The sequence below is a fragment of the Pteropus medius genome, unplaced genomic scaffold, assembly GCF_902729225.1.
Source record: "Pteropus medius unplaced genomic scaffold, Ma_sr-lr_union100, whole genome shotgun sequence".
NCBI lineage: Eukaryota > Metazoa > Chordata > Mammalia > Chiroptera > Pteropodidae > Pteropus > Pteropus medius.
The window spans coordinates 19,182,041-19,204,918 of record NW_024342471.1 but is presented as its reverse complement, the minus strand read 5'-3'; the positions used below and the strand labels follow the sequence as shown (position 1 = coordinate 19,204,918).

General features: G+C 49.9%; 2 long non-coding RNA genes across 4 annotated transcripts in view; one reads left to right on the top strand and one right to left on the bottom strand.

Moving 5' to 3' along the window:
• The window catches only part of LOC120603801 (uncharacterized), a 151,658-nt gene that overhangs the window by 106,836 nt on the left and 21,944 nt on the right, over positions 1 to 22,878 (bottom strand). The window lies entirely within an intron of this gene.
• On the top strand, positions 2,172 to 11,060 carry LOC120603804 (uncharacterized). 2 transcript variants are annotated; one of them, XR_005653148.1, is made up of 3 exons: positions 2,172 to 3,950; positions 9,269 to 9,372; positions 9,943 to 11,060. It is a non-coding gene; the product is annotated as an uncharacterized LOC120603804 (long non-coding RNA). The 2 variants fall into 2 exon arrangements; XR_005653147.1 differs by having other exon boundaries at positions 8,726 to 9,372.

Below are 22,878 nucleotides of genomic sequence, written 5' to 3'. Positions count from 1 at the left end.
AATGGACTGTGAGGAGTGAAGGTGGGAGCAGCGAGACCAGCAGGGTGGTGCTTTGAATCCAGGTGTGGAAGTAGAGGGGAGAAACCTGGATGTATTCTGGATATATTTTAAAGGTAGAGCTGACAGAATTTCCTAACCAACTATTGGATGAGGGGCAAGAAAAGAATCTAGTGACCCCGAGGTTTCAGCTTGAGCGCATGCAAGAATGAAGCTGCCATTTCCTGAGAGTGGAGGGCTATATATAGGAGGACCTAGTGCCCAGGTCTAGCCTTTGCCCACATTCTGAAAGCCCCTGGCTGATCCCCACCCCCGCTTCTCTCAGGTCAGGGTCATGGAGGGAGAGAGTGAGGAGTCGGCCCCACCCAGGCCTCTTGGCAGGAAAGGGGCACCCAAGGCCTGGCCGCAGGATGACACAACACTTAATAATTTCTCCGCTGAGTTTTGCAATGGGCACCCTTTATCGACTGGTGAAGGGGGTGGGATTTTGCAATCGCCTCAACGGGTGATCGTGACTGATGCCAGGCCAGAGGCATATCAGGTCAGGCCATGGGCATCTTCTTGACCCACAAGGATTGCATCCTAAACAGCCCATCCAGGTCTGAGCCATCATGGTGGCCTGGAGGGCAGGGAGCAAGCACTGGCCTCAGAACCCACTGGGTTCGAATCTCAGCTCCTCCACTTAGCTGGTGACCTTGGGCAAGTCACTTCCCCTCTCTGGACCTCAGCTCTTCCTCTGAAGAAAGCGGAGCAATTAAAGGAATTATTTTTAAATGACTTTAAAACTGTTACCGAACACAGTTTAATGTTTATTGAGCACTTACTGTGTACCTGGCCTCGTGTTGAGCACTTTCTGTACATCATTTAATCCTCAGGCCATCCTTGAAACTTATTTTCCTATCGTACGAATGAAGAAACTGAGGCTCAGAGAGATGAAGTGACTGCCCAAGTCACCCAGCCTGTCGGGTACAGAGCAGGGACTCAGACCGAGGCCTGTCTGACTGCAAACCCCACTCTGTTGTTAGAAAGTCACTGTGCTCTCTGAGGCAGCTTCCTCATCTATGAAACGGGGATTACAGCTAAAAGAAACTAAGCAGCTCCTCCCCTAAGGTTGGTGCCCGGCACCCAGGGAGCACTCAGAACACAGTGGCCATTATTATTATTATTATTATTACCAGAATTCTTGCTACCGGCCAGCCTAAGATACCTGTCTCTCCCCCACCTCCCTTCCCCACCCTGCCCCGTGGGACACAGACAGGACACAGGTTCTAGAATCACACCCCCATGGCCTACATCCCTCCTGCCTTCATGCTGCAATCCTAGGTGTGTCTCTCCCTTCCACTGGGGTGACACCACTCCTGGCCATTTACAGACCAAAGGAGGCTACTGGGTCAATGATGATCTCAGTGTGTTGGGTGCCTCAGGATAGTCCTGTGAAAGAGGGTCATTTACCCAGTCTGGCAGAGGTGGACACCAAGGCTCAGGCTGAACATGTGACTTACCCAGGACATCAAGCCAAAGAGAAAGGGACAGGGAGACTGCTCTGACTATGACAGGGTCTCTGATAAGGTGCTGATACAAAAGACTTCCTGGCAAAGTCTCTCTGTCTGTCTCTCTCCCTGCCTCTTACTTTCTCTGTCTCTCAGATCAACTCTCAAAGCATGTCTCTTTTTGTCTTTCTCCTCTCTGTCTCTTTCCTATGAGTGTCTCTCTCTCCCTCAATGCCTATCTCTCCCTCAGTGTCTCTCCATCTCTCCACTGCATCTCTCTGTCTCTCCCTTGGTACCTCTGGCCCAGGCCTCCTCTTCCCTACATTCTCATCCTCTGGCCCTACCCACCTCCTCTCCATTCCTGGCTCTATAAATATTTACTGAGGTGAAGGTGTCTGGCTGCCTTCCCTCTCGCAGCCACCACCCAAGGGCTCCCCAGTGAGGGAGGACAGGTGGGGGAATCCACAGCCTCGGGGACCCTCAAAATGCCCCCAGGGGTCCACAGCTCACGGTCAGACCCAGCCCCAGCTGGATTCCCTCTTATCTGACAAGGGCAGACTCTGCCCATGGTGCCCTGGGGATGGGGGCAAATGCCGATTGGCCCAAGTCAAATATAGCCCTCTCCTTCCCCTTGCAGTGATTGGCTGAGGCTAGACATGGAATGCATCTGTGGCCAGTGAGATGGGGAAGTCTGCCAAGGGACTTCTGGGAACAGTTTCTTCATTCTTCAGAGGACACATGAGAGCCTTTTCCTGCCTTGGCCATGGCTATGTGAGGAAGAGATGGCAGGTGCTTTGGCACCCTCGTGGAGCTATGAGGAGCTGGGCTGGGAGGAGATGGTAGAACCACAAGATGAGAAGAACCTGAGGGATTAATGATGCCCACCCCCCAACCTCTGATTCACATGGCCATTGTTCATCAGTCAGTCGACGAATATTTATTGAGCACCTACTGTGTGCCAAGCCCTGTGATGGGTACCGGGGATGCAGCAGGAGACAGAGTCAACATGATTCTTGCCTTATATTCTGGGGCAGGGGACAGACCTCTATTGAATAATCATCTGAGCAAGTGTAAAAATATGGCCATAATGAGGGCTGGAAGGAGAGGTCCATAGAGATAAGACCAGAAAGGGGGATCCAGGAAGGCTTCCCTAGTGATTTGTCTTAGGTCAGGTTGCCCAGAAACAGAGCCCGAAACAGAGACTGGAATGCATGTGATTCACTGAGGAATGCTTTGGGGAGAAGAGGAGAGAGTGAAGTAGGACAGGAAAGAGCTAAGCTAGGATGTGGTCTCAGCCGAAGTCTAGCTTCAGCCTGACCCCACGGGAAGCTCTGGAACATGAACTGTACCACAGAGTTGATCCCACTTTGAACTAAGAGGGCTGAGTTTTGTTCCCCTGATCTGATCAGTCATTGGCTGTGTCTGCCTCCGATATTTGGGGCTGAGAGGACCACCCGGATGAGGCAGCTCCTGTTTGGTGAGATAATCTCCAGAAAGGAGATTCAGCTAGGTGCCTGTAGTGGCCAACGTTGCACGCATGGCAGCTGGGTGATGGGTGCAGTGTAAGGGAATCTGGGTGAGTCACCACAGCTCCCACTATAGGAAGTCCCCCCTGATCTGAGATCTGGGCACTAACTAGGTGAGAGAAGAACATTCCAGTAGAGGAAGCAACATGCACAAAGGTCCTGAGGCAGTCGGGAGCCAGATTCATTGAAAGGAAACCAGGGTGGCTCTGGCAGAGTGAATGAGGGGGAGAGTGGCAAGAGATTAGGAGAGGGGTCGGCCATTGGGCAGCACCTGCATGTCAGGGTAAGGAAGTTAATCTTTATTCTGAGAGCAGCAGGAGCCATGGGAGATGGTTGAGCAAGGGAGGATGGTGGTTCAGTTTACATTTTTTAAGGCACCTTCCGGCAGCACACGGAGAATAGACTGAAACTGGAAGCAGGAGACCATTCGGAGGCTGTTGTACTCACCGTGGGGACAGGCTGAGGCAAGACCTTAGGAGGTAATAATAATGTAGTTATCGATCACGTCCCACAAGTCAGGCGCTGTTCCAAGCCCCTCATAAGAAGGATCTCATTTAAGCACATCGCTCAGAGGTAGAAACTTATTATTCCTGCTTCGCAATGAGGAAACAGGCATAGCAGGATCGGTACTCTAGAAATGGCTCAGATCCCCACTTACAGCACTTTCTGCCCCCCTCACTTGTGGACCCCCAAACACATAAACCTCAGGCATCCAAGGTACTTTGGGACAGCTCAGTCACCCTGGACTCCCCTCGACCCCCAGTTGGGGGCGTACAGGAATCCCGCCACATGTCGCTACTTTCTTATCTCACTCGCCCTGAGAAGTCGATGTTATCATATTTAAGGTCTTCCAGCCATGGACCCCATTTCCACCCAGTTCTTGCTCTTTCTTATGGGGTGGGACCTCACTCTGCGTGACCCAGCAACCCATAGAGAGGTAAGGACTTGCTGAAGCCACCCAACATGTCCCTGGTGCAGGTGCCTGCAAGGCGGGGAGGAGAGGGGACATGTTATGCTGTTAGCTGTTATCTGTGGCCAGAGGCAAGAGGCCCAGTGGGACACCTGGCGCCTCTGATATGGTATCCTGTGGTCCTAGCCCCTGTGAGGACAAACAGGCCATGCCCAGCCTGAAGATAATCAAGACCAGATTCTGGCCAGTGATTCATTACAACATCACAGCCAGGGCCGCCCTGTGGAGTCGAAGACTCAGTGGCAGGATCTTCTAGGCCTGGGACTGGGGGAGGGGCAGGGATAGTGGGGGGACCCAAGGGTCAGCAGGGTCCCTTCCTAGAAGGAATCCACACAGCAAAAAAATGTCCAGGTTGCTTCCTGATGGTCACTAGCTAGCTCATGGAGCACCTGCTGTGTGTCAGGTCCTGTGGCACACAATGGTGACCAAGATGCCTATTCTCAGGGAGCTGGCAGTTGCATGGAGGAAGCAGGTATCAAATAAGGAATCTCATTAAGAGAATGGAGAGCGCCAAGTGCTGGAAAGCGGAGGGGCAGGGGACTTCACGGGCATGTTCCGGTGAGGCCTCCCCAGGGAGGTGACTTTGAGCTGAGGCCTGAAGTTTGCATAGGGGAGAGCTCTGGGAAGAGAAGGAGAAAGAGCATGCGAGGAGGGACAGGGCATACGCCAAGGTCCCGAGGTGGGCCAAGTGTGGAAGGTTCGAGGGTAAGAGGGCAGAAAGGGAGGGCCAGAGTGATAAGGCAGGAGCAAGCACGGATCGGCAGGCACCCCTAGACAGAGGTGAGGAGCTCGGATTTTAGCTTACAGGCCCTGGTGAGCCATGGAAGGCTCTGGGCAGGGGTCGGGGTAGACAGGATGGGACTGGAGTCCAGTGGCTCTGCTCTACAGGATGGCCTGTAGGGGCCTGAGTAACTATAGGTTCTAAGACGTAAGGAACCAGGCTTCAGGGTCTCCCCCTTTCCAATATTTGGGGCTCTAGTAGCCAGCAAGCAGAGGCCCAGCTGGGCCAATTCCGGGTACCCCCATGGCCCCCTGGCTTCCTGCTCCCACCTGGACCTCCTAGGGAACATTCTAGGCAGCGATTGATTATCTCAGTTCTGAGCACTAATTAGCCCAGTTTCACCTCAGGCCTTCCCAGCTCTGCTCTGAGAGGGCCCCCTGGGGAGGTAGCCTCCAGGTACAAGGTCCCAAGGGTAGACTGGAGGGACAAGAAGTAAGGGGCCCTGAGTAGGTTCCAAGGACTACTCAGACCTGCAGCTGCAACCTAGAGGTGTGGAAAACGCCCTGCTAGGGATGCCTCCAGCACTCTCCGCCCCTGCCCTGCCCCACATCCTCCCTCCCCCAGCACTCCTGCACCTTGGCCAGCCCCAGGCACCTTGCCAGAGGAAGCCCAACCCCCACCAGCACCCAGAGAGCTCCACTGTCTCCTTCCTCCTCACACTGATTCCTTCCCTCTCTAGGCCTGAATCTGGCTGTGGGTGGGTGGGTGCGTGTGTGCGTGTGTTTCTCTTTATCTTTTTCTCTCTCTCTCCCTCTCTCCCTCCCTCCCTCTCTCTGTCTCTATGTCTCACGGTCTCTCTGTCTCTTGCGCCCCACCCCAGCTCAATGACCAGTCATTCTTCCCTTCCCCCTGGTCTCCAGCCTGAAGCATGGGCTGGGGGGGATGCTCTTCTGGTCCCGGCCCCTCAGGGGCCCAGGGTGGGGGTGAGTGTCCCCGAACAGCCTCCAGGTGGAGAAGTAAAGATGGTACCAGCACAAACTGCTCCGACCCTGCCGGTTTTTCCAGCTCAGCCCCACCCTGGACTGGGCCTCCCCTTGCCCTGGGACCCACCTACCCTGGGCCAAGTGGGGTTGCTAGAAGGTGAGGCCTGACCAGGAACACCCTGGAAAACAGACACCCAGGCAGGATCAAGTTGCCTGTGCCCTCCATGCCGGCCAAGGCCCAAGCTGGAAACTCTATGGCCCCACTTTCGCAGGAGGAAACTGAGGCTCAGAGAGGGCTTAGGGTTACATAACTAATTAGGATCAGACTTCAAACCCAAGACGCAGGAAGGGATTCAGACATAACTAAGGGTCTCCCTCCTTCTCCTAGTCCCCCAGTTTTCTTCCTCAGAGGCCAGCCACCCTGGTCCCAGTTTCCTGAGTATCTTTCCAGAATTGCCTACACGTATCCATATTTCTCTTATTTTAGGAATGTTTTAACACACGTTTTGAAACGATGGGCACTATCCTGAACCTGCTTTTTCACGTAACCATATCTTGGAGATCTTGTCTTGCTGGAACCTTCCTCCCTATTTCTAACACCTGCTGGGTCCCCTAGGGAGCAGACCAGACTCGAGGCCCTTAACCCACCCCACCGCGAGACACCCCATTTGTTTCCAGTCTCTCTCTCCCTGCCCCTTCTCTCTATATATATGTACATGTAAAATGTCACAGCAACCCCTGTCCCCCATCACGCAGGCACACATGTGCGCACACACATCCCAGGCTGCTGACCTGTAGGATCCCGTCTCTGGAAGGGGGCAGTGGATGAGCCTGGAATCCTGGAGTGGAGCTTGTTAAAACGAGATTTGGGGGTCTGTACCAAAGCACCTGAAGGGGAAGCTTGGGTGAGGAACCCTTGAATCTGCATTTTTTAGCAAACGCCCCAGAGAGGAAGGACTCATGGGAGGGAGGGGGGTGATAACAAAATCCTAAACCATCCAGCTGGGTCTTCAAGTTGTGTTCCCAGCTTACAGGGCTCCTGGAGGATGCCCCCATCTCTGTAACTTCCTTTTGTTCCATTTATGTGAGGCTCCGGAAAAATGGAGGGGGCAGGGGGATGAAAAGTGTTCTATACAGTGAAATAAAAGCAATAATAATCCTGAAAAACCAATAGATGGGGAAACAGAGGCAAGGAGAGGAGAACGAACAAGGCCAAGACCCACAGGCCTTGGTGTTAATATACAGCAGGCTGAACAAGATCGAACTCTTAGGCCGGGAGTTTTCTATTGCATTCCACCCCAGCCCGATCCAGTCTCCCACCAGCTAGCCATCACCTATCCGCCCACCCCACTCAATAATCTGCCCATCCCTCCTCCACCTGTTCTCTGCTCACGCCATCATCCAAGGCACTCCTAGCCGCCCAAGTCCATCCAACCATCTGTCCATCGATACCTCCATGCATCCAACCACCCATTCTCCAGCCAGGATTCAGAGCACCTACTATGTTCCAGGCGCCATTCCAAGTGCTAGGAATACAGCATCAACACAACAGACCTGTTCTCATCTAGGAGCTTAGCACCTATAGGAGAGAGTGACTATAGATGGACAGGCACACACATGCAGACCCCCAAACAGGAATCCTGGCTCTGAGTACCGTGCACAGTAATGGAGGGGTCACAGAAGCGCTCCTCGGGTAGGAACTCTCTCCTCTGAGATTCAAGCAATGAGTAGGCAAGAACCTGGGAAGAAAGGAAGGAAGTGGCATTTGTCGAGGAGGGAGCAGCATGGGCAAACAGTGGAAGGAGGAACTGCAAGTTGGAAGATTGGGGAGAAGTCAGAGAGAAGGCACAGGTGAGAAGCCCGTGCAGAAGCCCCGGGAAGCTCCACTTGGACCATCCTATCCCCTGCCTCTCTTCCCAAGAGAACCAGCCCCAGCCTGGCCTCCTGTCCTCAGAACACTGTCTCCCTGCCCACACCCCGCCAGCTCCCAGCTCCCCATCAGCCCTGGCCTGGCTGCCTCCTCCCACTCACCTGCTGATCCTGCCCCACCACGGGGGCGGGTCTTCCCTCCCTGCCCCCAGCTCATGGGGGCATCAAGCCCTCCATGCGAGGAGGCTGGAGTAGACAGGTCCCCTCACATATCACCCAGCCTACCAGGAACCCCATTAAAGCTTAGCAGGTCACTCCATCCAAAGCCTCCACAGACCCTATGCAGTAACAGAGTGCCATTTACTGAGAACCTAGTGTGGACTAGACTCCGGGCTCATTCTGTTCTCTCCTCTGCCCGAATGCTACACCACCCCATCTATAACCCTGAGAGGAAGAAGTCAAATCACATCCCTTGTCTGCTGAGAGTCCCACCTGCCCCCTACCACACACACACTCCTCTCTGCTTCTCTCCCTATCACTCATTCAGTCCCCACACACTGCCTCCTGCTGCTCCTTAAACAAAGAGAGCATGATCCCACCTCAGGGCCCTTGCACTTGCTGTTCCCGCTTCCCCCAGATATCCCCATGGCTCTCTTCCTTACCCCTCTCAGGCCTTTGCTTAACTATCACACACACACACACACACACAAGTCAATACACACACACACACACACACACACCCAGCAAGCACCCTCTCCTTCCTCTTCTTTATTTTTCTCCGCGGCACTTAATATTTGACTGACTGTTTCTCCCACCAAGAGGATGGAAACTCCATGAAGGCAGGGTTTGGAGCTGTCTTATTTTCTGCTATATTCCCGGGCTTAGCACAGTGCCTGGCGCAGGGTCCGTGGAGTCACTCCTGGAGCATATCTGCCAGGCTCAGGGTCACAGACACAACAGAGAACAAAACGAAAACATTGTGGAAAGCAGCATCGGAGGCCCTGGGTCTAGGACCTCATGCAGCCACTTCCCAGTCATTAGCCCAGCACTCCCCTGGTGCTATCCCACTGGCTCCTTTCAAGGACCCTGGACATCCACAGTACCATCATCTTTCTCCAGAAAATGCTGGGCTCAGTATTATTGATACCATAGGATTCTTGCTTTTACAGGTTTCACAAGAAACTCCAACTGACTGAAACCCACCTCAACGGAGCCCTCAATTACCCAGAACTGGGTTTTTGTTGTTTGTTTTTCCTTTTGCTTCCATGAGTTCCTGTCCCGGCCATTTGTTTACTGGGAACCAATCATGTGGATATCGTGGGGTATCACGGACCCCCCATTACAGACAGAACTGATACCCGGGGACTTGGAAACAAGGGGAGGTGGGCCGGGAAATGGAGAAAGGGTGTGAAGTCACAAGAGATCATGCTTATGGAGTGGGCCCTCGGGTGGGCTGGGACTGGTGAAAACGTACCAACTCTTCTGGACCCAGGTTACGCGTGCATAAAAAGTTTACATTTTAAAAAGTATAAGAGAAAAAAATGAGAAACGAAGGAAGGAAAGGACACACGGGCGCACTTAGGAAAAGTACTGCACAGACAACAGTCTGGAAGTTCGCACTCCCAAATCATAAACCACCCTGGGCAGAGGCAGGGGCTGGCCCTGGCGCGGGCGGTCCAAGATCGACTTCGCCATGTCCTTATTTCCCCAAGGTTCGCCTTCGCTCAGCCCCTGACGGAAGCTGGGAACCAGAAGCCTTGGGTCCTGCTCTTGTCTTCCTGTGGCCTTGCAGAGAGCACCTCTTCTCACTTCGCAGGTGAGGAAACTGAGGTCAGCAAGGTTAGTGATGGGGATACCTACACTCAAAGAATGTTCCTGTCTAAGGAGACAACTCAGGGGAGAGTGCTTGGTGACCTCGCCAGTTGCCCCAGTCCTGCCCAGGACCAGCTCCCGGGAAATGTGGGGCGCCTCATTTGGCCACTGTTAAGTATTTCCATATGCAGCAGCAGGTCATCAAACCAAGCGTGGCCCCTCTGAGCACCAGGCCCCGTGTGGCTACGAGGAAGTGAGCCCAGTCTTGCCTTAGGTTACCAAAAACTTTTTCAAAACCCAGGGTGGAAATTAAGAGAGTTTTCTGAGTAAACTTTAGGCAGTCGGAAAGCTCCTTTCTCTAGAACTTTCCATGCCATGCCGGCCATTTGAACATGCTGGCGCATGTGAGGCCTAAGAGCAACAGGCGCACCCCGCTTCCCATAGGTATCAATAACAACAACAGTGACCCGCAGTATTGAGTACTTAGTATGTGCAGGTGTCGTGTAAAGTTTTGCGCACATTTAACTCCTCCACTCTGCTCCTCAATGCTATTAGGTAATGCTCTCACACGCAGGTTCTGGAAGTGGAAACTGAGGCCCAGAGAGGGGAGCCACGCGCCCCAGGTCGCATGGCCAGTTGGGGGCATAGCTGAGATTCGCACCCAAGCCTGTGAAGACTCCAGAGCCCACACGCTGGCCTAGGAAGGAAGGCAGAGGCCAACGGGAGGCAAACAAGGATGGCAGGGCCGCCCCAGGCCAGGGAGCTGGATGGGAGCTGCTGGCTGGGTCGCCCTCTGTCCCACTGCCTCCCTTCCCACTTGGAGCACCAGCTCTAAGCTTGAATGGTCTTTGCCAGGCGGTGGTTTCACCATCTCCGCCGGGCCCTGGGGAGCCTCGGGGAGCCAAACAGGGCTGTCCAGCCCCAGGAGTCCAAGCCAGAGCACTAGGTAAAGAGCAGGCTCTGGGGTCACCCAGACCCAAGCTCAAATTCCACCTCTGCCATCCACCGGCTGTGTGACCTCAGGCAAGGTAATCTCCCTCTCTAAGCTCGTGACCTTTTTGGTTTTTTCTTCTGAAGCTCAGGCATGAAGGGCTGAGTTATCCGACTCGATTCACAACATGTTGCCATCACTATCCACCCAAGGCTCCCCTCTGGCTTTATTTAATTCTCCTATCAACCTCACCCCCTACTCTATGATTGATCTGTAGCTTTAGTTAATTTTTTTTACTTTGATTTTGAGTTTAACTTAATTATAGTAAAGTGCAGAAAGGAAACTATCCAATAAATTTTTATCTCGAAGAATGTTTATATATGGGTAAATCCATGTGAGCCAGGTCAAGACCCAGAACTTGTGCAGCAACCCAAAAGGCTCCCCCACTCCCCTTCCCAGGCAATAATTCCTCTAACCACAAAAGGAACCACTATGCTGACTTCTAGGTTATTCTGACCTGTTCCCAGAGTTCATGTCAGAGGACTCATACAGTACGCGGTCTTTTGTGTCTGGCTTCTTTCCCCCAGAGCCCTGCTTTTAAGGTGTACCCACAGTGTGTGCGAATCAGTAGCTCACTCCATGTTATTGCTGAACAGTATTCTGTTTATAGAGGTACTACGATTTGTTGATCTTCTCACTTGCTGAAAGATATTTGAGTTGTTTCCAGTTTGGGGCTATTATAAATAAAACTGCTACGAATATGTTTACAGGTCTTTTTGTGGGCACATATGTTCATTTCTCTTGGGTATAGTGAAGGTCATATGTTTTCATTTGTTTTTTCATTTATTTTGGTATAACTTTGGCACTTACAGAAAAATTACAAGACTTACAAGGGACTCCAGGGTAGCCTTCGCCCAGATTGTTTATATTCATCATTTCCCCTCTACTTATATTCTCTCATCCTGAATTATTTGAGTCAGTTGTAGATATGATGTCCTTTGATCTCTGAACCCTGCAGCATGGATCTCATGACCCCCTGTCTCACACACACACACACACACACACACACACACACACACACACAATACCTAGTACTGTTATCAAATTCAGGACACTTGTCATCGATAAGCACTACAATCGAATCCACATACCATATTCAACATTCATTCCATAATTGTCCCTATAAAGATCTTACTGATTTTTTTCTAGTCCAGGATCACATTTAGCTTCCTTCAATTGTATTTAGGCACTTTCAACAGCTCCTCAGCCTCTCCTTGACTTTCTCACCCTTGACACTTTTGAGAATGGCAGACCAGCTATTTTGGCATATGTTCCCTCCCTTGGGATTTGTCTGATGTTTCCTCATGGTTAAGTTCAGGTCATGCATCTTTGCAAGGATATAACAGAAGTGATGCTATGTTCTTCTTGGGTGTCCTGTCAGGTGGCACACAATTATGATGTCTCATTGCTGGAAAACAGGGATATTAAAAGTTCCCACCTCATAGAGCTGTTACAAGGATTAAATGAAACACAGCCCAAAGCCTGCTTTTGTAATTACTATCTCTCCTGCATTTAGAGGAAGGGCCAGGCATAGGATAGAAGAACAAACACAGGGCTGTCCCCACCCAGAACTGTCTCCTGGGCCCCAATCCTTACCTTGCCTCCTAGAACTTGCAACCAGGATGTGAAGAGAGACAGGAACAGACAGGAGCTGGAATTCCAGTCAGATCAGGCTGGAGAGCCCTTGATGCTGGTTCAGCCTGATCCCCTGAGTGATGCGGACTTGAGGCCCTGAGAGTGCAGAGGGCTACTCCAATGCCACACAGTGAGCCACTCCGCCTGTGGGGCTCAGCCAGACTGCTGCACCCCCACAACAGTGCTTTCAACTAAGGGTGGTTTTGCCCCCTGGGGGATACTTGGCAATGTCTGGAGACATTTTTGGTTGTCGTAACTGGGAGGTAGGAGTGCTACTGGCATCTAGAGACCAAGGATACTGCAATGGACAAGACAGTGTCCCACAGCATAGAATGATCCTGTCCCAAATTCCAATAGTGCTGTAGTTGAGAAGCCCTAATCCACACTGAACGAATGACAGCAGGCAATGGGTGAGCCCCTGGCCAACTTATGCTGCCCGCTTTCTCCCAGGGCCCAACTGGCTGCAAAGAAAAGGCAGTTCAGACCTTTCATCAGCATCTAGAGCTTAAGAAGGGGAGTCCCCATTGCGCAAATGGGGTTTTGCTGCCTGTGTCTGATTTTTTCTGAGTCCACGAGGGTTCAAATCAGCACTGTTGGAGAAGGTTTGAGGATGTCACAACCTCTGAAGAGCTGGGGGGATGGAGGTCACAGGAGTGTCAAGAGCTCTGACCCGGAAAAGGAGGGAGTGCGGGGCGGGGGCGGGGTCTTAAACCACCCTTGGCAGCCAGATTACTAGGTGGGAGCACTTACACCCTGAGATCCTGTCATCTTTTCCGGGCTCTGATTTTATAGTGTCTGAGGTTCTGAGTAGTTGTAGTTCCAGGCGGAGAGAGACAGCTAACTCTAGCACATAACAGATTCTCAGTAAATGATATGTTGAAAAAATGAATCGTGATAGTAATTGATACTTACTGAGTATTTACTACGTGTCAAGCACTATTCTAAGAACTATTCATATGCCATCTCATTTAACCTCACCACACCCTATGAGATAGGTATTATTATTGCCAACCCCATTTTGATGACAGGGAAACTGAGGCACAGAAAAGTTAAGTCGTAAGCTATTAAGAGGAACATAAATGAATGAATAAATGAATGAATGAATGAGTGCATACCAGTCCCTGTCTAGATTTACATTTTTCCTTCAAATATTACTGAATCAGAAGTTTGGTTAAAGCTCTTCTTAAAGCATAACAACCCCAGACCAAGTCCTCTGACTCCCTGGTCCTCTCCAGGTCAGCCTCCCTCCCTCTCACTGCCTTAGAGGGACTGTGTCCCCAAACGTAAGCCCAAGATAGAGACTTAAGCCATGAAGGCCTGGGGACCTTAATGTAATCAACCCCTTTTGTTTATCGACAGTTTACTTTCCACCACACCCCACATTACACAATAGTCAGGACTGTAAAGAGACCCATTGCACAGATGAGGAAACCAAGGCTCAGAATGGGGGAGGTCACTTATTCCCAGTTAAACATTAAGTGAAAAAACTAAGAACCCATACCTATCTGACTCGCGAGCCTGACAGGGAGATAGTGAAGGGACAAAAAGTGACGATGAGGAGCTGCCTGACATGGGCAGAGGGCCCACACAGAGTCAGCCTCAGTTCCTATCACACCCACATGCTCCCCAAAACCCATCTGAGTATCCAGACAACCTAGCCTGTGACAGAGGCACATTCAATGATGTTCATGATAATAGTGTTTGTGGCTATGGGGACTAGGAGGCAACATCAGTATCCATCGCAAGGGGAATAATTCATTAAAATGTGGCGGATACATACAAAGGAACATTATGCATCAGAACAATGTGGAAACATCTCTAAAACATAGTCTTCCTGGAAAGTATGCTTGTGCAAAAAGTGACCTATTTGATATGGTTGTCTGTTGTAGCATGGTGTGAGCTAGAAAAAGGTCAGAAACAACATAAATGTCCATCAAAAGGGGATTGGTTAAATCATTATGGTATGTCCATACAATAGAATGTTGTATGATCATTTTAAAAAATGAAGCAGCTCTATACTATTGATATGAGCAACTTCCAAAACACACTATTGAATGAAAAAAGCAAAGTACAGACCAATATGGAAAGTGCTACGATGCGTGATGTGTATAAATATCACGTGTGTGTACTCAGACAGACCACGTGAAACAAGAAAAACTGCTGGGAACTGTGGTGGCCTCTGGGAAGGGAACCAGGTGTGTGAAGGCAGGAGGAAGAGGCAGACCAACTTTTCACTATAAACTCTTTTGTACCTTTTGAATTTTGAACACTGAACATATATTATATATTCAAGTTAAATTAAAAATTAGGAAGAAAAATGCACAGAGGCCATGAGGGAGTTGAACTGAGATCATCCACAAGAAAGGGGGTGTGGGGTCCAAAGCAGGGTAAGGAGGGTGTCCAGTTAGGGAAAGAGGGGACAGGGGGTATACAGAGACTGGAAATTGGTTATATATAGAAGATTGGTCAAATAAGTAAATATGTTAAGCATAACAGAAGCCAATGTTCTTTCTGTCGGAAAAGAGAGTTATAAATACAGAAAGAGATAATTAGAATAAACTCTATGGTGCTGGATTGGAACTGAAGGTATCAGTGCAAAGTCATAGTTTTTTTAATAGATGATAGATGGATAGATAGAGAATTAGATACAGAAATAATACAAACATAAATGTGTTTCTATATATACATATATACAGTCCTTAGTTCTGTCCACTGGGAAGGTCTGGGAATAGTGATGCCCCAGTAGCAATAAGCACACTTTGTGTGAGACCTTGGTTTCTAAACACCATTCTCCACTAAAAGGAGCCAGGGCTCCTTGGAGAAACGGCTGACTCCAGGTCTGGGTCAGGGAAAGCATAGATGAGCCTGAAGCACTTCAGGCCAGAAAGTTAAGGAAGTGCTCAAAGAATGGTGGTGACATGTCAAAAGGGCACAGAAGCCAGCTAGAAGGGGCTCCCAGTGGCCATACATGGGAAAAGTCGAGCATATAAATTACTAGTAGTAATAATAATGTACTAAAACCTATTGAATAGAATAAAAAACCATGAGTCCATACAGATAAAAATAAATGGACCATTCAAAATTTGATGAGGAACAGGGTATTTTATGTAATTTCAAAGTACCTCCCCTCGAATACTTATTAACGCAAAGGGGTAAAAAGTAACTTTACAGATTATGAAGCCTGGCAGATAACTCTTCAATCATGTGGTCAAGTGAACACCATCGTTCTCATCACAAGGAAAAACACTGAAGCTAAGTTAGGTCACGGATGTTAACTAAACTTCTTGTGGTGATCATTTAATAAGATATGTAGACAACAAATCACTATGTTGTACACTACAAACTTAAACAATGTTATATGTCAATTATATCTCAATAAAACTGGGAGGAAAAATGAACACCCTCAACAATGGGACAAAGAGAAGAACACAGCATCGCTTCTGTGATTTATCCGCCAAAGATTCATAACCTGAATCTAACCACGAGGAAACAACAGACAAACCCAAAGTGAGGGACATGCTATAAAGTAGCTGGCCTGCCATCCTCAAAAGTGTCAAGGTCATGAACATCAAGGAAAGACTAAGGAGCTGTTTTGGATTAAAGGAGACTAAAGAGACATGGCAACTAAATGTGACACGTGATTCTAAACTGGATTGGGTCTGAGTAAATAAATGGTAGTAATGTGTTGCATTAATTTCCTGATTTTGATGGTTATTGTGGTTTTATAGAAAATGTCCTTGTTTGTAGGAACTATATCGCAAAGTCTTAGGGGGCAATAAGGTGACAGGTCACAATTTATTCTCAGTTAAGGGGGAAAAAATGCTCTTTGTACTGTATTTGTAACTTTTCTACAAATTTGAGATCTATTTCAAAATAAAAAGTGCTATAGGCTGAATGTTTGTGTCCACCAAAATCCATGTATTGAAATAACCCAATGTGATGGCATTCAGAGGTGGAGCCTTTGGGAGGTGATTAGGCCATGAGGGTGGAGCCTCCATGAATGGGATCAGCACCCTTATAAAAGAGACCCTAGAGAGTTCCTCTGCCCCTTCCACCACATGAGGTCCCAGCATCTATGAATCAGGAGGCAGGTCCTCACAAGATACTAAATCTGCCAGCAAGTGGATCTTGAGCTTCTCAGAATCCAGAACAGGGATAGATAGATTTGTTTATACAAGCCACCCAAGCCTATGATATTCTGTTAGAGCAGACCAAACTGACTGAGGCAGAAAGGTTTTTTTAAACAGAAAAAAAAGTTTAAAAAAAGAATAAGATCTCGGGTTGAATACCATGATTGGCAATTGAAACACGTAGTCATAGCATTTTCTATGATCCAGCAAGGTGCTCCTGGGTATATGCCCAACTAAAATATGCAGATATGTATTCTAGAATGTTCATCACAGCCCAATTCTAAAGAGCTAAAAGCTAGAAACAACCCAAATGTCTCTCAGCAATAAAATGGGGAAATGTGTATATCCAAGCAATGGAATTCTAGTCAGTAACAAAAAGGAACCTGATATGTATACTTAACAACTTGGATGAACGTTACAGTTACAACACTGAATTAAAGAAGCCAGACACAAAAGAATGCATATTGCGTGATTCCAGTTATATAAAGTGCAGAAACAAGCAAATTTAATGTTTGCTGTTAGAAATCAGGATAATAGTGACCCTTGAGACGGGGGGTGACTAGAAGGGGCATGGGGGGCTCCTGGAGTGCTGGAACAGTCTGCCTCTTGATCTGGATGCCAGTTACAAGCGTGAGTACATGCAGGCAAAATTCTCTGTGCTGCATACCTATGTCGTGTACACTTTCCTGTGTGTGTATATTTCACTAAGATGAAAAGACAAAAAATAATACAATGATGCGTATATAAGGATGGATATCAACCACATTGCAGTTGGGGGAGTGTGAGAAGTGGGCGGGATGGATGTGGGGAGCTGGGATGAAGGGGGGAAAGAGAACAAAAGGCAACACAAGCCTTGAAAGGACTGATGGCAATCGCATCCTAAGAACTGGGAAGTGGGATTAGCTAAATGCTCCACGCCAAAAGAAAGAAAGGGTCCCCATTACCTGCATGCCCCTACCGCTACCCAAGAGGGTAACAAGGCAAACTTGATGAGTGGCCCCCTTTGGCATGAGAGGACGGAGGCCTGGCTTGAGTACGGCAGCCCAGGTGGCCTGACCTTGCCCCAGTTCTCTCCTCCACAGCCTGCTGACCCCCACCCACCAGTTTCTCTGAGGAGCCTCGCCCCTCCCTAGCCACTTCCATCTCCTCCAGGGCTCCAGGCTGGAGCCTGTGAGGCAGGGATCTGGTGACAGCTATAAAAATAAAAGCTCGCCTGCCCAGCTCCCTGGCCTATAGACTCACCTCACAGAGATCCCAGCTGGGCTGGCCTCAGGCAGGCTGGCAAAGGGCTCAGTGGAGCAGGTGGTGGTGGCAGCGGCATGGGACAGAGGGGTGATTCGGGGTGGTGGGGTATCTGCTCCCGGCACAGCTGCCATCACTCTCTGTGAGCTGCAGCAGGGGCTGACCCTCTCTGTCTCTAGGAGGGCTGACCCTCCTTGGTGGATCGCATATGGAGAATGGGGGGCAGGCTTTGAGTTCACTGGAGTTAGCAGAAGAAATTCTGTCCACTCCAAGGGACTGATTTATGCCTGTCCTGATGCATACTGAGATTTCAGTCTCAGGGGAGACACCTGAGGACAGGCAGAAAATTTTGCATGGCAGAATGTCTCCATGTATTACTTCTGCGATTAAAATGAATTCAAAGAAATCCTTCCACCACATCTGATGCAAAATGTATCAGAAATAGACTCAATAAGCAGAGATTTCTTTTCCTATCATGTGAACAAGTCCAGAGCAAGATAGGCAAGGACCCGTGTGGCTGTTCCGCCACCATCAAGAACCTGAGAGCCTTTTACTTTCTGGTTTCACCACCCTCACTATGTGGTGTCCATGCTTCCATAGTTGCCACATGGTTCAAGATCGCCCCTGAAACTCCGGCCATCATAGCTAAGTTCCAGGCAAGAAGTAGAAAAAAGTATTGGGGGGCTCGGGGGTTATGGAGGAGGCAGGCAAAAGGGAATGTCTCTCATAGCTGAGCCAGCCCCCTTTGAAGAGCTTTTCTGGAAATCTCACCTACTTCTATTTATATCTCATTGGTCATCCTAGCTGCAAGAGAAGCTGGGAAGTGTAGCTAGCCGCACTAGCACATTCGCTCCAGTAACAGAGGGGTCTCGTTGTTAAGGAAGAAGGTTAGGTGTGAATATCAAATAGGCAACGTTAACCGCAATGAAGAAAAAATGCACATCGAATGAAAATTCTGGCAAGAAATAACAACTGCCACATACAGAGCACTCTCTTCTACAATAACCCTGTGTGAGTTAACCTGTTGAATCTTTATGAAGCTCTGTGAGGAATTTCATTCTCTTCTTGTTACGGATGGGGAAACTGAGGCATGGTGAGATGCAGTCACTTGTTCCAAATCTCACAGCCAGAAAATGGTAAATTTGGAACTAGAATGCAGGCAGCCAAATTCTAGAATCTGAGCCCTTGCCCCACCAAAATGGTAATGATGTTATTAATAATAATAATGGTGACTAACATGGTGTGCTGGCATTGCTCGAAACATGTTACATGAACTCACTTATTTAATCCTCACAACAATCTTTTGAGGCAGGTACTATCATTCCACTTTATAAACAAGGAAACAGGCACAGAGAGGTAAAGTGACTTGCCCAAGGCCGCACAAGTGTTAACAGAGTTTGTTTCCAGATAGTGGAATTATGGGTGCTTTCTCTATCCTTCTTTTATCGATATTCTGCATTCTCCAACCTTCCCACCACAATTGTGCATTACTTGAGAAATCAAATAAAAAGAAAAAAGCTTCCTACTTGCCCCCCAGCTCCCTCCCACTCCCACCCCAGAGGCCCCTGGCCCTGCCTCCCTCTCTAGCCTCGCCTCTCTCCTTCCTCGGTGCCCTCTTCCCTGCAGTCAAGGCTTCCCAAAGAACTCTCCCTCTCTTGGCTCCCAGCCTTTGCTCCTCTGATACCCACCTCCTGGCATGCCCTTCCCCTCATTCCTGCCTGGTGAACGGCCATGGCTCCAGGCCCTGGGTCAGAAGCTCCTCACCCACAAGATCTGCTGGGCCCAGACAGGGGGCCTCCCTGTGCCCTTCACCCACTGCACTTTGCCTCCTCTAGAGGCCAAGAGTCCTGTTTTGTCCCATTAACAAACGTGTCAAAGGCTTACCAGGTGCCAGGCCTTGGCAGGGACACCTAGTTATTCATTCTCAAAACAACCTCTCTCGGCCTCTCCCTGGCCTCCACTGCCTCTGCGTGAAGGACCCTGCAACCACTCGGTCCTCCCCCCTACTCCGCCCCTGGCTGCCTCTATCCTATCCACACCTACTCCACGCTCCTTCCCGAACACACTGAGCTCTGTCCTGTCTCAGGGCCTCTACACCTGCTGCTCCTTCTGCCTGAAATACTCTCTGAAAACCCTTCCCAGTCACCCTCTACCACCTCCCCAAGGCCTTTATCACAGTCTGAAGTTAGCTTGCCAGTGCGCTCGTTGTTTGATGCCTGTCTTCCCATCAGAATGTCAGCTCCAGGGGCACAGGGATCATCTTGGGCCTGTGTAGATGCTCCCTTATTGCCGGCTAAGGATGTTGAGTAGAAGCTGGATGCTCTTTCTTCACAGGTGAGGAAGCCCAGGCCCAAACTGACCAAGCATCTCACCTGAGATCACCCAGCAAATAAGAAACAAAGCTCGGAGCTCCACCCCTACGTTACCCCTCAAAGGGTATTAAAATTACAGTTTGCCCATCTGCTCCCCCACAGGGCAGTGACTGGCAGACAGGAAAGTGGCTCAGCCTGGGGCTCAAACAGAGCTGGGTTTGAATTCCAACTTTTTTGCTTTGTAGGCAGGTGACATCCTCTCTCAAAGCCTCAGGTCCCCTCTCTTTGAAATGGGACTTCTACCTCTTAGCCTAGGAGGATACCTGGGAAGGGTTCAAAACTCCAAAAGGCTGGAGCCCCAGAAGCTTCCCCTGATTTCCCCAGCCCACCCTGGCCTCCCTCACTCCCCTGCACATGGCCACAGCCAATGCAAGGTTGAAAACCCCCAGTGAGGGGCAGTGGCCAGCTGGGGCCACTGGGACTCCACCACAAGTCACCCAGGAGGTCAGCCAGGGTGAGAAAGGACTAAAGGAGGGGGCAGGAAAACAGCAAATGAGAGGTTTAGGGCCATGCGGGGAGGCAGGAGGTGAAGGCTTCTCAGGTTCAAATGTAATGCATTAATTCAAATCTCACAGCAGTCATTCACCAGCGGTTGTGCCAGTGACTTTGCCTTTCTATGCCTCAGTATCGCAATTAGAGAAGAGGATGATAAACAGTACCCATATCACAGGGTTATTGTGAGGAGAAAGGCACATAAAGCACAGTAACACCTGGTGAGGAGTGAGCGCTCAACAAACCAAGGCTCTTCCCCGCTCACACCTCACCTCGCTCAGGCAGCTGCTCAGATGCCATCTCCCAGGAGAGGCCTTCCTGGACCTCCCCACCCCTCCCTGCCCCACTTTCCTTCCCTCAGAGCCCTTGTCCCCACCTGTCATTATCTTGTTCCAGTTACTGGATACTTAGTGTCCGTCTCTCCCTATAAATTGTTACCTCCATCTTGGTCACCGCATGTCTCCAGCACTCGGCATAGGTCCTACACACAGCAGGTGCTCAATAAACGGTTGTCCAATAAATGAAAAAGATAATTGGACAAATAAATTTCTCAGAGACAAGGACAAAAAAGTCCCAGGGAGGTTTGGACAGGACTTCAGGGGAGGAAGAAACATTCTCTAGGTGTTTATATGGCTTCTAAACTCCATCTAAAGTCTCCCTTCTCTTTCCTACTTCAAAGTCCACGATTCTTAGCTGTGAAACCTTAAGTCACCTTCCTTCTCTGGGCCTGTTTGCTTAGTAGGAAAACGCCACTAACAAAGCCAAGGCCTCCAAGAGGCTGGGGAGCTGATCAAATTGGCCAGCACACCCTGAGCACAGGGCCTGGCACCCAGCGGTGTCTCCAGCTTTCATTTCTGATACCCACATTTCTCCTTAGTAAGATCACCAGGCCTTGGGCAATTGAGATGTGAATGTGTTTTGTCAACTCTTCTGCCCAAGCAAATGCTGGCTGGGGTTCCCAGCTAGCCCCAGTGGTCAACCCCACTAAATGGGTCTGTGGTTAACATGACCAGCCTTCTCAGGTAGATGGAAGGATCCAGCTAGTCCACTTGTGCCAAAGCCTTGGACTGGTGCTTTGCACACCGTAAGCACTGAACTCGCATCCACTATTACTCCTATTCTTGAGGCGCATCCCTGGCCTCTCGGGCTCCCCTCGTGCTGTACCCTATCCTTCTCTTTCTCGTCTCCCAGCTTTTGAATAGACTGGTCCCTCCTCTCTGCAAGACTAGAGCCTTCCTAGCCTAGTGATCCACAGGGTGGATGTCCCCCAATCTAAGACATTTCCCCAAGTCCTTCGGGCACAGCTCGGTCCACAATGCTCCCACACCAGGCCACCTAGACCACCATCAGAGCCCTCAACCTGTTAACTATTTTTCCCAGACCTCTTTAGGGGCAGTCAGATGGGCTCAGGTTCAAATCCACTTTCTGTTGCTTCCAAACTGAAACCATGTGCAAGTCACTTAACTATGGCGTTTGGGGAACCTGAACTTGGGGCCAGGCAAGGAGTCCTCCAGGCAAGGCTTAGGATTTGCATTGGGGGCTGAAATTACAAGCCAGGCTCTCGGTCCCAACCCTTCCCCAGAGACCTAGGATCTTATACCCAGCTCACCCCTGTTCCACCGCGAGCACTAACCGCACTTCTGTGGGCTTCAGTTTACTTTGGTAAAATGGGTATATTACCTTCCGTGGAGTACCTATGTAGATAAAGCAGGACATGAGTGTGTAAAGAGCTGCACTCCATGCTGGTTCGGAGACAGTGCTCCGGAAAGGGAGGCCTGGGTGTCACTGTTTGGCCAGGTTGCTCCCCTCTCACCTCCTTTGTGTCCTCTGCAGCCACCGGACAACTCTCAGTGACAAAGGGGAGAGCAGGGATTGAAGAAATTCATTCCTAAATTATGACCCTCCCCTGCACCAAAGACTGAGCCACCTCCTTCTCTAGGTCTCCACTCCCGGCCTTCGCCCTATAGCAGGTAAGTCTTATAGCAGGTAAGTGGAGCAGATGTGTTGTCGCTGGTACTGGACTGACTCGGAGGCTCCAGGGTCCTGGCCAGGCAGCTGACCGCCCAGGGCAGAGAAGAGGCCTGTCCAGGCCACGCTAGAGGCCCAAGGCCAGAGTAAGGTTGTCTCTGCCCAGTGCTCTGCACAGCACCTGTGCCACAAAACAGGAGATGCTAGCATTAGGGAGGTGGGTTGCCTTGATCCTCAGCTCTATAATGGTGGGAACTGAGTGTCTCTGGCCCCTACAACCTAGGCTCTCGCAGAGAAAGCACAACCTGGCCCCCAAAGGGAAAGGGTGGGAAAAAGCATTCCTCATTCTCAAAACACAAAATCAGCAGCTGCTCCCAAGGATGCCCCAGGCCCTTGGCCAACTAATCTATGAAGCCCCCCATTGACCCCCCCCCACTGATGAATTCCTAGAGCAGAGGGACCTCAAACCAGTTTTTTGCTCACAGGAATCTGACAGCCAAAAAACTGTTCTAAAAACAGGCCTGATAATAGTACCCACCTCTCCAAAGGCTGTGACGTTTAAATGAGATGGGGCAGGTCCAGGGTTTACCAGATGCCTGGCCCCTGGCAAGCGCTCGACACACTCCTACTGCACTGCAGACTGGGCTGCCAAATGCCAGGAGCCTCCCAGCAAAAAATAA